Here is a 13,791-nt window from a genome sequence, read left to right on the forward strand (position 1 = left end):
TGGATAGAAGGATGTGTCCTTTACCATCTATTTTCCTTGGTTTAGGTGATATAATTGCCCCTGAATACAGCCACAGATCTGGTTGACTTCACTGTACCTAAAAACTAAACAGAAACAAATTGCTGCCCAAAGGCATCAGCAGTCAAAACATTGCTGGTAATTACTCTTGAAGTTAAAAATTCCTCCAGGAATACCTTCCTTATCAAACAATTTAAAATTGTGCATTATCGGACCAAAGTTTTGTTTCTTCAACCTATTTTGCTTGGTTTGAGAGAGATGGGGAAATTCTGCAGTATTTCTCCCTTTTCTCAGATGTTCACAATTTTCTTGTCTGCTCCCCCTTCCCCTCCTCCCCCCCCCCCCCCCCCCACTTTTTCTGCTTTGCATACACAATCTTTACTTACCATCTCACAGTGGAGTATTGGGATATCTGACAAAATATTCCTGCAGCACGTGCAGAAAACAGCTTATGGCTCCAGGAGGGCAGAAAATAGTTCTGGGCTGGTTCTCCCTTCCTCATCTGAAATAGGGAACATCCACATTCTTTGTGCTAAAATTTGTGCTTTTTCAGTTAGCTTAAGGTTTAGCTTCTGCTTATATACCTCTTAATGTGCAGAGGGATGACATGACTGAAGAGCCACCTGAAAAGGAAACGGTAGCAAATCCATACCACAAGTATTGCATCCTTGGTCACCATCAGTGTATCAGTAACCATCTGATACACAGGTGGTTGGTGCAACTTGATTATTTTTCCCTTTTTATAGACAAGGATATGACTATTACACTTCCAATGTAATCAGAATCAACATACTGACACATAAAAATACTTGCGAGAGACTGAATTTTTAATGATTTCTAAACAGTACAGTGAAACACTTGAGGCAGGTGTACATCAGGTGTCCCATGAAGCCCACTGCCAGTGGTCAGACTTCCAAGGCCATCAGGAAACAGTCATCATCATAATCATCTGAAACTAAGCCTCTGTCACACTCTTAATTCACACTTCTGTCTCAGCAATACAACAAGGAAATTTTAATTAAGGGGATGTAATTGTATGTTTCAGTGAAGAAAGATGAATTTAAGCCTATGTGAACTTTATTCACTCGCTTATCTTCTGTCAAGACCTCAGTGCTTTCATTCCTTGCTGGAGAGACTGCAGGGTACTGTGGAAGCAAAGGCACTGTTTAAAATCATCATTGCAGTTAGCTTTAATGAGTCATCCACAGCACTTCTTTAAACCTATCACACTGACCTTTCTCTGCATGTTTTTCCTTTTTGCGTTAACAGCATTTTTACTTAATACCTTGTCGAAAAAGGCTATGGAGAAGGATTTTAAAGCTTTCCTTTTAATTCTAACAATGAAATACACGTATAACACTTCTAAAACCTGCTGACAGTATAAAACATGCCACTATAGAGGAAAAATAGGCTTTGTCAAGATGGCACCTTGACAGTGCATATGCATGAGCCTCCCCCTAGTGATTTCCTTGTCATGCTTGCTTAGTCTAACACTCAGAGCAAGGTTCTCTCTCCCATTTGTTTGCTTAGCTATTCCCAGTCCTAGGAGGTCAACAGGGTGACTAATTTTTGAAGAGCATGAAAAATATAAACGTAATACAGCCTATAATAGTGCCAATCACACCAAACCCAGAAATATTTAGGCATAGAAGTGTGTGGTGTTGTTTTTTTTTTTTTTTCCTTTGTTTTTCAGTGTATAGATGATGTGATTTCACTATTAGCTCATTTGCATCAAAAGTAAAATAAGCTAGGTATGGACAGAAGCTGAGCAGAAGAATGAAAATAACAAAATGAAGAAAAAATAGTAAAATAAGTAGGAAAAAAAGGCACAAAACAGAAATTAATGTGTTGTATACGAAGTTTTAATGATGCTGGTACGCAAATGAATGCTGATATTTTGTCTGCAGTTGCTAAACAGGTTGTAATTTCCTAGTCTGTGATTTGTACGAACCATACTAGGCAGAATTTTGCATGTGAAAAAATACATGTACAGCTGTATTGAAACACTTAAATTCATTTCTTCACCAATTGTTCTTGTTAAAAATGCAGGAAAAAAAAGAAAAAGGAAAACATTTCATTTCAACATTTTATAAAACAAATGTTTTGCTTTTAATCAATACTAAAAGTCCTTAGATGCCAGTGCATTCATTGATTGGGGCTGCTTTTAGAGCTGCCAGCAAACAGAAAAACCTATTATTCATGCAACTTTATTTAAAGAACATGCATATGCAATTGAGAAAACCATACAAAGTTAAAACAATTATTTGTGTTTGGACTTCTGCAAGCTCTTTTATGAAGGACTAACTGTTTTCATGTGTATAAATTTAATACAGTATATATGTTTCCTATTTTTTTGGATACTATTTTAATAACATCACACTTTTGTAAGAAAGGAGGAAAATAAAAACCAAACAGAAGCTAAAATCAGTGTAAAACAGTGAATTTGCCACCTCAATAAATCTAAAACCTAATTTAGAGGTGCATGCAAAATCATTCTGCTGTTGTTCTGTTCTTACTTAACATGTTACACGATAATGCAGACACAAGTATTAAAGTGTACATTCTTCCCAGATGTGAGGTAGGAATACATAAAAATCTCTGTCTGAAGGTGCGTTTGTGTCCACTCATGCTATGCAGATGCACACTTTGGTATATGCAATGCTTTAGCCCTGCATTTGTATTTACTTCAATACCTTCTTTTTTTCTCTCTCCCCCCACCCCCACCCCCACCCCCACCACTTTATCTGAATGTGAATTAGGATTAGGAGTAAGAGGAAGTTATCAGAAAGTTTCTTTTCCTAGGCCAATCCAGATTTTGAGAGGTCTTCTTGCCAAAATATTTATTAATAACTATTTCTCATTAGCAACTTTTAATGCCTATTCTTATTCTTATGTGTTTACCACATAACCACACAGTCCTTGTCAATTTTGGGCCTGCTAAATCTCAGGTGACACAGGAGATTACAAATTTCTTTGGTTCCAATATTTGCAAGAGGTCATTTCAGCCTGCTGGCTGCCTTCTTCTACTTCTAAAAAAAAGTGAGGAAAAACTCTGAAGTACAGTTTTTAAACACTTATCTCCTGGCATCTCATGCATTTGGACAATTGAGTAATTTTGGAACCATCCAATGTCCCAGTGCGTGTCCTGAGACCTTCTTACAGCCAGTGATGGACATGAGGATGGATGTAATGCAGAGCTGGATTTCGATAAACAGCTCCCAGAAGATTCCTAAGTAGCATCCTGCCTACAGGCTCATTTATTTTGCATCTTCCTTTGTGAAGCGATATTACTGCACCTCTTTGAAAGTACAGTCTTGGAAGGACAGCAAATGGATCACCTGACAAAGTGCTAGAGCTGAGAGCTTTCAGCTCACATCAACCTAAAAGCTGGGGTTTTGCAGTGGACTTTTCCTGGGCACCCATAGTGATGTAACACACTACTTCAGCACAGCAGTCTTTCCTCCAAACCTCTGTAGGGATCAAGTGGGAGGTTTTACTATCACAAACATTTCTGGGACATGTTTGAAAGCCTCAAACACAGGTGATTATCTAAAGATATCCTCATTTACTCTTCACAGAAATGGTTTCCAGCAGGCAGTTCCCCAGATCAGCTTCTACAGAAATTGCAGAAACACATTTTGGGAAACACTTTACCTTCTGATGAGAGGTATGTGAGCACAAGTAAGCATTTTCATAGGCTATTTTTTCAAAGATCTATCACAATTTCAAGGCAAACATGTCTAATATAGAATGACTGAGAGGGAGGAGTCAGGGAACAACTAGTATGATTAAAATGCAAACTTATTATTGTGAAAAAAAAAAAGTTTTTGATTCAGAAATAAGGATTTACTGAACTTTCACAGTGGAGTAAAATGAATTACCTGTCTCTGAGCAGTCGGTGGTTTCCAGAAGATTCAGGATATCTGATGTGTGAAGAGGAAGATGTCAACCCATATTATTTCATGTGACACTTCTCACTGGTCACCTGTGAGGAATATAAAACTTGTTCGGTTGCAATGAAAGATGGCAGAGAACAAGGTGACAAAGCATAATCTCATTTGCACTGTTCTATTTTCAAAATGTTGTTATTTAAAAATTCTGTTTAATTAATTTGCTTAGTCACAAACTTTATTCTAATTTGCCATAGTGAAAGTCTATCTTCCTTTTCCTTTGTTATGTATCAGACAGCAGGTGATGCATGAATAGAGATGTGTCAGGGTTGGTCTGTGAGGTTTTTCCTATATATTCAACTATTTGATTCAGGATTTCTAAAAAAGTATTTTATCCTGGTCTTTCCACATTTATCTGAAGAGCATAGCCATATCTCTGAGCTGGTCAAGATGCAAATTTGGAAGAGCTGCCATGGTTTTAAGTTAACTTTTCAAAATGTTTCAGTTTATCTGTTTTTGCACTGAAGTTGACCAGGACCCATCTAACTGTTGTCTCTTTCCTAACAGAAGCATCACCCTTCGTCTCCCTCTTTGGCTAACACTGAGCAATACTTTCAGGAGCTTATTTTTCCAGTCTAAAATCTGAGTTATCTAAAGGTGCTACTAAAAACAACTAATGAGCCCACACCATCTGGGTTAATTAGGTGGGTGAGCAGGGTGCCCAAAATGCAATGAAAATGAGGCCATGATACAGCCATATGTCATCTTACGTTATCTCAGATATATGTGAATGGCAGCTTCCATCAGAAGAACACTTAGTAGGAGTGAAGATAACTCCTTAAACCACACGAGACTACACTTGCCTATGCCATCTGCCAGAGGTCAGAAAGCAAACATAGAGCAGTTGTTTAGCAAACAGAAAGATCTATGTAAATAGAGCTTTTTGTCATTTCTTCACTCTTTAATTTACAGTAAATAATATTCAATTGGATTAAATCAGAGTGGAAAGTTGTAATACAGGGACTAAATGTAAATTAAGTACATCTGGAGAGATGAGTACATCTATTATGGTTTATTAGGTGTTTATTACAGAACAGAGGTTGAAATGCCAATGTTAATTTCATTTTGACTTTATTATTATAATTATTCATTAACCATTAGGTTTCTAGCACTTTTTCTTTAATTCTGGAACTATCAAACACAAAGCTTTTTGAATGAACAGATAAAGCATTTGAATCTCTTCCTTTCAAAAAAATAAAATCTCCAGTCTACTCTGCAGGTAGCAGAGAATGTTTGAATGTTTAAGCAGACATCTATTCCATGAATTTGAGAACAGATTTTCAAATTTAACTGTTGAAATTCAGGCACCTAAATTCAAAGTGAACAGGCTCATTTTCACTGTTTCTGAAAACAATGAATTACTTTAGATTTGGAAATAACATTTCCAAAAGTTAAAAAATCCCAGTTCCTGAATTCTTAAGGAAGGTAACAGAAATCAGGTTTGCAGGATATACGGATAGTTTTGGACATTTTTTTCTTTAGCAGTCTCCTTTAGCTGCCCATGCTTGAGGACATTAACTTGTAATAGCCATCTTCTAGGCAAAGCATTCAGAATCTGTGACATAGCATCTGGCTGACTCAAGCTTGTCTCTTTCTGTAACAGAAATTGGCTTCCCTACTACCCCGTGACTTACCATCACAGTGCTAAACACTCTCCAGAACCCTTTTGAAAGGGATGATTCATCCCTGGGGTATTTTTAGGAATTTGTTAACTTGCATTTAGCTTAGTGTGCTAGTAGCCAATAAACAGAGTGAAGACAAGCTTTGAGTAGTCACACATAAACCATTTTGAATGCTATAATTGTACTACATTATCTTGGTCTGTAGACTGAGTCATCTGCTGGTTAAGCAGAATGGAAAAAACAGCATAAGACTGTTGCTACAACAGGGAGTTTGATAAAATGCTAAAGAAATCAGTGTTAGAAACTGTATTATATTTATCTTCCCAGGATTACACCTGCTTGTTCTAGGCACAATTTGCAATACGTGTTGATTTTTCCAAAGTTAATGACATTTTACATGTGAATATTTCAAGAATCTAAGTGTCAGTGTTACAGAAAGCATTGTCTAATGTTAGTCTCACACCAATGTACCTTTCTGAGCAAGTCTGATGCAAGATAGTGACCATCTTGTGTCACTGTGTATTTCAACCCATCTGAAAGAAGATTGAAACACAGCAAGCACTACCTATTCTACATGTCTGAAGACCCAATTTTTCCTAACAATTGGAATTATGCCCAAAGTGGGGTGGTGGAAAGGAGAAGAAGGGAGAGGGAGGAAAAGAAAACTAGAGCAAAAAGCAGTTTGTTATTAGCTGACCTGACCAGTTCAAACCAAGCACAAATCAGAAATAAGTTTTGCAGCAGTTAGCCTAACAAGCAGGCAATAAGTAAGTGAGATTTTACACTGTCCTTGGGACTGTGAAATGAAACCCAGCTTTTGGCAGCCAGAGTAGGGGAATGCCACTTCATGGAGAATAGAAAGTGATGAATTACAGGAACTTGGCACACTGATCAGATCATCTCATCCTCCCACTCACAGCAATAAGACCCTGGCATCCTAGTTTACGCAAATATCAGAAACACGATCTTCACCAAAGCACACATGTATTAGAAGGCAGTGACACGGTCTGTCATGTTCCTTTATAGAGAGTTCTTCTTCAATGCATGTCATTCAGCTGTCTGGCTACACTACGTGTAATGAATTAAGCCTGTGAAGTAAATGTTTAGCTGTTCGGAAAATAAGAATGATTTTGCTTTTTCCATTGAAGAATGCTGAATCAGTGAAAGCAAAATATTTTTCCAAAATCCCTGTGAAACTGTAGTAGAAGATAGGGTTTTGATGGATCAGATCATGCCAAAAATATTTCAAAACCCTCTATAATCACATGCCAGGGTACCTACTGAGTTCTTTAGCACCTGATTAATGAATAAACAAACAGGTGAGAGGACAAAGATGCTTAGAGCCTATCTCATTTACAACTTGCCTGAAGGTTTCCAGGATTTTCAAATTCATGGGTCAATACAAAGGCTCATGTGGATTTGGAAGCCTGGAAACTCTGAAAACTTCACAGCTGCTGCCCTGGCTCTGCAGTGACCATGATATTTTCCAGCTTCCCATATAATGCTGCTCTCCATTTCTTCACTTTGGACATAATGAAACACTAATTGAATCAAAAAAAAAAATATTTTCTTTATGGGTTAGTAGTTTAGGAGACCACCTGACTTAACACAAGGGTTTGAATACAAGCTGATGGATGACTTCATTCTGAAATATTAATTGGCACAAGAACTGGGATTCATATGACTGCCCTAATTATCAGACTATAAAGCAACATTCATGCCTTGATGAATATTTTATTTTGAATTGCAAAATGGAATAGAATAACAGGAGAGACTGAAGAAGCCACCTATCTCAAGTACCAAGCTTCATAGATCTCTCTAGGAGACATTAGACCTTTCTAGCAAAAGGAACAGAAGCCAACTCCCCTAATTCTGTATTGTTATTTGGTGTTTAGTCAACCACATGCTCCTCGTTATGCCCGGAACTTTATTATGAGTGTATAGTACAAACTTGTAAGTAGTTTTTCTTCCCATTACATCCCTTTTTTTTTTTTCAGATAATTAGCTCTTAGCTAAAGAAACAAGATACAATGCAAAGTTACCAGATCTATTAGAGATTCCATCAGAAATCAGAAAGTGATAACAATTTCGTAATGTAATGGTGTATTAAAAACAATCTTGCAATTTAATCACAGTAGTTCTTATGTAATTTAAAGCAGTAAAAAATGTTGCAATATTGAGACACTGAGTGCAATAATAATGAACCAACACTATCCAACAGCTAATTTATTACAAACATTTTTTAATGATTTATTTAATGATTGCACATACATGTATGCATAGAATGCTTCCTTCCATCAAAAAGTACTTGTAAGGATTTCATTTTGTGTTGTGTGTTCTTTCACATTAGAAATGTGAACTTCCTCTGCAGAGGAAGTTGTCTCATTAATTTCTATAAGACAAACACTTGCCTTGGTATCATACAAGAAGGCACTGACCAACATGAGACCAGATACCTCTCAGTAATTCTATTTAAAACACTTTCTCTCTCAAAATTAGCGAAACAGAGTTGGGGTTGTCCATTGAATGAGCAACAAGATGAAAGCAATGCTGCTATCTGATGTTGTTGGGATTTCCTCAGCATAAATTCAACTTTGACCCACTTTCTGGAGCATGACACAGAGTGGTAAGAGCAGCAAAAAAGGAAATGTTAGCAGATGCAGAAGAAATAAAAACACAGGAATTCAGGAAGTAGTTGGTAGTATGAAATGAAAGCCTGACACCCAAAGGCTAAAACAGAACCACTGCAAAGCTGGGGACAGTAACCACACTGTTGAACTTGTACAATTCAAGTTATTTTTTGTTGTTGTTTTGGTCCATTTTCTTTCCTAATTTGTTTTTGTTTTTTTTGTTTTTTTTTTTTTTCCCTCTCCAGGAACAATCCCAAAGAACAGGAAGTTAAAATATAGCTAGGTTGTAACCTGATCACTGAGGCCAGATTAATTACCGCATATAGCCCATATTTCAGTGAAAGTCCTTCCTAAATATCCAAATTTATAACCAGCATATACACACAGGATAAGCATATATCCCTGATATAGGGCTGCAGTGTTAAGAAAATCCTGGTCTCTGGCAGCTGAACCATGGTATTTTAGAATACTGTAACACCAATAGAAAATCCAAATGAGAATTTCACATAAGAGAGATAGAGAAAAAGAATCTGCAGTTCCCCACTACATCAGGTTTTGCTGCATCTGATTATTCTGTTGCTGTTCTTCATAACGTTTCTTGTCTATCTGGCATGGGCACTGTGAAAAGGCATATTAAATAAGATGAATCACCATCTGCTTCATATAAGTTAGCTCTTCTTATACCTTTGTGATAGTTAATAACAATTGTCACCAAATAGCAGTTCACAAAGACTGTTTAAAACTCCTTAAGATTATACTGAGACAAGATTCCAAATGAACAAAACAAAATAAATTTCCCTCCAATTCCACCCTAGCCAATACAAACAAGGAATTTGGTTTTCTGGAGAAGCCTGATGCCTCGAATGTTCCTTCATTCATGTAACCATGTAAACATGTAATCCAGTCGATTTATTGCTCTACATATTTCCTTGACTGACTGCTACTAAAGTAAAAATTGATTGTTAGCTTATTTTCATTCCTTCTGGTTTTCATCAATTACCTGTATGGCTTTATATATACTCACGCTCTCCTTTTTACTTTTTCTCCAGTGTGTCTAACTTTAACTTCATCTCTAAATCACCAGTAAAACATGGTTGACATCCTCTTGTTTAATTCAAATCTCCTCAGTTCCCTTGTGTGTCTGTAACATAACCAGTCTGGCCAAAGTCTTCCATCTCCACCCACAGTAATTTCCAAATCATGAATTCAAATCATGATTCATTCTGTGGTGCTTTTATTCAGAGCATAAACTTATGTTTCAATAGCTCCATGACTGGCACCTACTCTTACAAAGCCTGAAGAACAATTTACAAAGGGATTTCCTTTTAGATCCCTGTTATTTATGAGTTGCATGACATAAGCATGTAAAGCTCTTTTAAAGAGATAATGGAGTTTTTAATGATTTTCTCCATTAATTGGACTTAAAGCACTTCTGGTACTAATGCAGTTACAACTGTTTTGTAGTGGCCTGGTTTCAATAATTTCAATTGCTGTTTCTCCTACTGTGCCATGTCCAGAAAGGAAAAAGGAGGGGAAGAGAAAGGAAAAATGAATCAAAAGAAAAAAACAAAAGAGAGAACTGAATTTGCAATTGTGTGTAATTGAGGACTAACTTGAGAATTTGCCATTAGTTGCAAAACTCATTTTCTCAAAGACCGTAATCAACTGTTTCTAAAAAGCAACCCCAGTGTGTAGGAGGTTATTTTAATTAACAAGGACTATCAGCACTTATCATAGCACCGTAAGAATTGGTGACCTTTCAAATGGCCTTAACATGAGAAGCTGGCTTCACAGAGGTATTGCTGTTATTATTTTAAAGCATGTGGAAGTACTTTTTTTTTTCCTTGATTTTGCAAATCAAAAGTGAACATTAGATTATGATAGAAAAATGCCATCTTCTGTTTCGTTCTTTATTCTTTGCTAACTCTGCTTTTTTTTTTTTTTTTTTTTTTTAACTGCAGTGAGCCCTGAGTCAGCATTTTCCACAGAATTTGATACTAACCTCCACTCTGAAGTAGTACTGGTAAACTATTACTGCATACCTAAAATGAGGAACATCCCACTGAAATACATTACCTTACATTTATCTACACTAAACTTCATCTTCCATTTTATCAGTCAGGTATTCAGCACAGCCAGGACTTGGCTAGGTCCTTCTGAAATGCTGCTGAAGTCGGCATGCATTTTTTACTACTTTAAACAGCATAAGCTTCCCAGCAGATTTTTTTACTTCATCTTATTCCTCCTTCCAGATCATTTATGGATAAGTTAAGAGCACAGATCACTGAAGTATACTAGTAAAAATTTTGCTGTACTGTTTGTTTATTTTGTTTTGTTTTTGTTTTTCCCCCATGTGTTTATGTAAGCATCATCCCAATGACAATTTGATTAAAAAACATACAAACAAACAAACAAAACCTTCAGCAAGCTAAATTTCCAAAGGAATTCTGGTTATTCAAATAGATTGTGTCAACCGATTTTCTCCCATACCCATGACTGCTGATCTCACCGAAGAGGTCTAGTAGTTTTTAACCTATACAAAATGCATGATCGCTCTCTCCTAATATATCTATATATCACATACATCATGTAAATTCTATTATTACATGTTGCCTGATCTGTGTGGTATGGCTGTGAGAATTACAGATTAAAATTTCTCCAGATTTTCCCTCAAATAATTCTCAGTATTTGGCACCATATTAACTATCTTTGAGTCCTCAGAGACCTAAGCAAATCTTACTGAAAGATGGCATACCACAGTTATAACTCACTTTTTGCAACCAAGTAGGACTCCTGGGTGAGTAAAATACCTGGTTCTGGCAATGTATTCTGCAACTCCTTCTTCTCTCACTTCAGTTTGAACCATGTCCTCTTTTCAGCTATGAAAATCAAAAAGATCGGGTTTAAGAACCTCACCACACTCTTCCAAAGCAAACAAACACACACATACAAAAGCAATGTCTGTGCTAGACATCATTTTCAGTCTTCCTTGGACTTTGCATATCTAAGCACAATCATCCATACACAGAAAGAATAATGAATTATGCATAAGTTCAGACTTCTGTGAAGAAAAAAAAAATGTTCAAAACATTTCCGTGGTCAAATGCTTCAATGAGTAACTCTCGTTGTTGATAAATAGGGGCAGGTGGGGAATCTGTATGAAACGACTTAAAAAGCTGTTTGCAAGGATTTTGTTCTTCTGAACAGGGTCATATGAAATAATCATCTGATACATGCTGTGCTTGTTTGATATAAATCTACAAGACTCTCATGTGAAGAAACTGCACTGAAGCAACAGGATCACCTTACAAAATAAGTAGGATGAAAACATCAGTATTAATTTAGGATATAAAAACAGCTCAGGAGCCCACATGCTTAAGAGTTTACTGCAATTTGTCAGGGTAGTTCTCAGTAATGGGAGACAAAGACACATTGAAAGCAGATCTGACTCTGAAGAATATAATGATGTTATTACTGGAGTTTTCAAATCTTGCAAAGTGCTAAAATAAATTAATGTTCAACAATTTAAAATGATCAATCTGTTCTCATACATAGAAGATTTAACAGTTATGATTTTTTATTTTATTTTTCAGTATGAAAGGAAAGAGGACTGAAGTGACCCCTCAACATATTCCTATCTCACTACAGCTTTGTAATACAATATAGCTGTTACAGAAACAATCTTCAATAGGGTCCTCTCTACAGAAATTCTGTTTTTATTTGGTGGGCAGTAGTATTGATTATACTTCCTATCTGTAGCCCCACAGGTTTGGCCCGTTCTGTCTCCTGAACGCTGACAGCAGGATCCAGGCAGCAGGATACTAAGCAACTTGCCCATAAGGAGTTCCCTCTGCATATCTGCCTTGGTATCTCATTTTGATTTGCTTACATTAATGCTCTAGGTGGGATTAGACATGTTTAAACTTCTGTTGAGATTGTCTGCAAGACTGAGAAACTCTGTAGATGTTTAGGCCTGTGTAACTGACCACCTTTGCCCCTGCTGAGTGCTTCTGGAGGTTTAATAGATTCAGTATAATCACTACGCTGGTGTGCCAGGGGGGCAAGGGGGACAACATGCTTCTTTTCCCTGGCTGGAAAGACAATGGGTTTGGAGAGGATCTGTAGCCAGTCCAGCATCTATATGCACAGGAGAGGCAACACTGAGCTGCAAAGTATGTCAACAGAGAGAGGTTTGTTATCGTTTCCATGGCGGTAAGTGCAGGGAGGAATGCTGAACTGTTTACATTCTTTCATATGCAGCCTGCTTACATTTCTAGTGTCCTCCCCTTATCAATCACCTTCCTGAATTCCTGCAGTGAATCACGCATGGATGAGCTGCAGTCCATGGTTATTTTACACTCAGGTGCTGATAAGAGTATCTTTCTGCTTGTGTCAGCTTCTGCTCCATAAACAGCCTCATTGACCCATTTCCCCAATACTCTTGGTAATAAGTGAAGGCTTTTCAAGGATTATATTGTTAAACTGAAATTAGCCTTCACTATGTGTTTGCAGTGACGTTAATGTAACAATATGTAACACAAAAAATGCTTGCATTGCTCAGTAATTTTCCATCATGGACCAAAAATTTTTTGAAAGTCTCTGTAACTGCTTTTTTGGGGGTTTAAAATGGCCTCCATGTTTAGTCTGCATTTCATGAACCTTTGGACATGTATAGTGTAAATATCTACATATAATCTCGCCACTTCTCTCACTTCTATATTTAACAGAGAGAATTGGGAGGGTTAGGTACTTTAAAATATGTGTTATGACTTGTGCTCTAGAAATGTGTAATTGTCTCCACTGACTAGAAAGGAAATTTGGATGACATGCCCAGATACAGATGCCTATACTGCTCATGACAAAAAACAAAACAAAACAAAACAAAAAAACACCTACCATGATTGTCTGTTAGATAGCAGTTCCCCTATTGCTATTATGGAACATTCTATCCACTAACAATTTGTTCTTCAACAAAATAAATGCATAAATAGAAATTATGGCAACTTTGTATAGTAGAAATGCCTTTAATTTTAAGACAAGATTGGTGTTTCATTCTGTGTTCATTCAAATGCATTCCTGACCTTGAAAACAGCCAAAACCAGTGAGAATGAGTAAAACAGTATCAGCTGAAACATCCAGCGACAGTTGCATATTCTGTTTGTATCGCACAATTTTGAAATGGGAAATGGGAAATAAGATTAACAGGAAAAAAAAAAAAGTTTCTTAGATTTCTGTTGAATTTGAGCTGACATTGTTTTGCATGCAAAATTTCTTGGAAGAACAGGATTCATGGTTGCTCAGCCACATACCTTTCTGGCCTGTGTGTAAGAAGGCAGGAATTTTCTAAAAAATAGTTCAGTACACATGCCATTGAGATATGCAAGATAAGCCCTGTTTAGCCTGACGTAGACCTGTTCTGCTTTTGAAAAAACTGTGTTGAGAAGAGTATGGTTTGGCTTTCAAAAAACATATTAATAAAGTAGAGTTTCTTTTAGCAAAGTATTTATATATAATTAACTCTGATATCAACATTTGAAGCTGAATATTATTACTTACTTCCACATCCTTTCT

At 36.7% G+C, this 13,791-nt stretch overlaps 1 long non-coding RNA gene across 1 annotated transcript; it reads right to left on the reverse strand.

Moving 5' to 3' along the window:
• Nucleotides 1–6,026: 6,026 nt before the first annotated feature.
• On the reverse strand, nt 6,027–13,374 carry LOC308188618. Its single transcript, XR_013945648.1, has 3 exons — nt 11,171–13,374; nt 11,031–11,099; nt 6,027–8,838 (listed from the first exon to the last, which is right to left on the reverse strand). It is a non-coding gene; the product is annotated as an uncharacterized lncRNA (long non-coding RNA).
• Nucleotides 13,375–13,791: the final 417 nt, after the last annotated feature.

This window comes from Anser brachyrhynchus (assembly GCF_964034855.1).
Source record: "Anser brachyrhynchus genome assembly, chromosome: 2".
NCBI lineage: Eukaryota > Metazoa > Chordata > Aves > Anseriformes > Anatidae > Anser > Anser brachyrhynchus.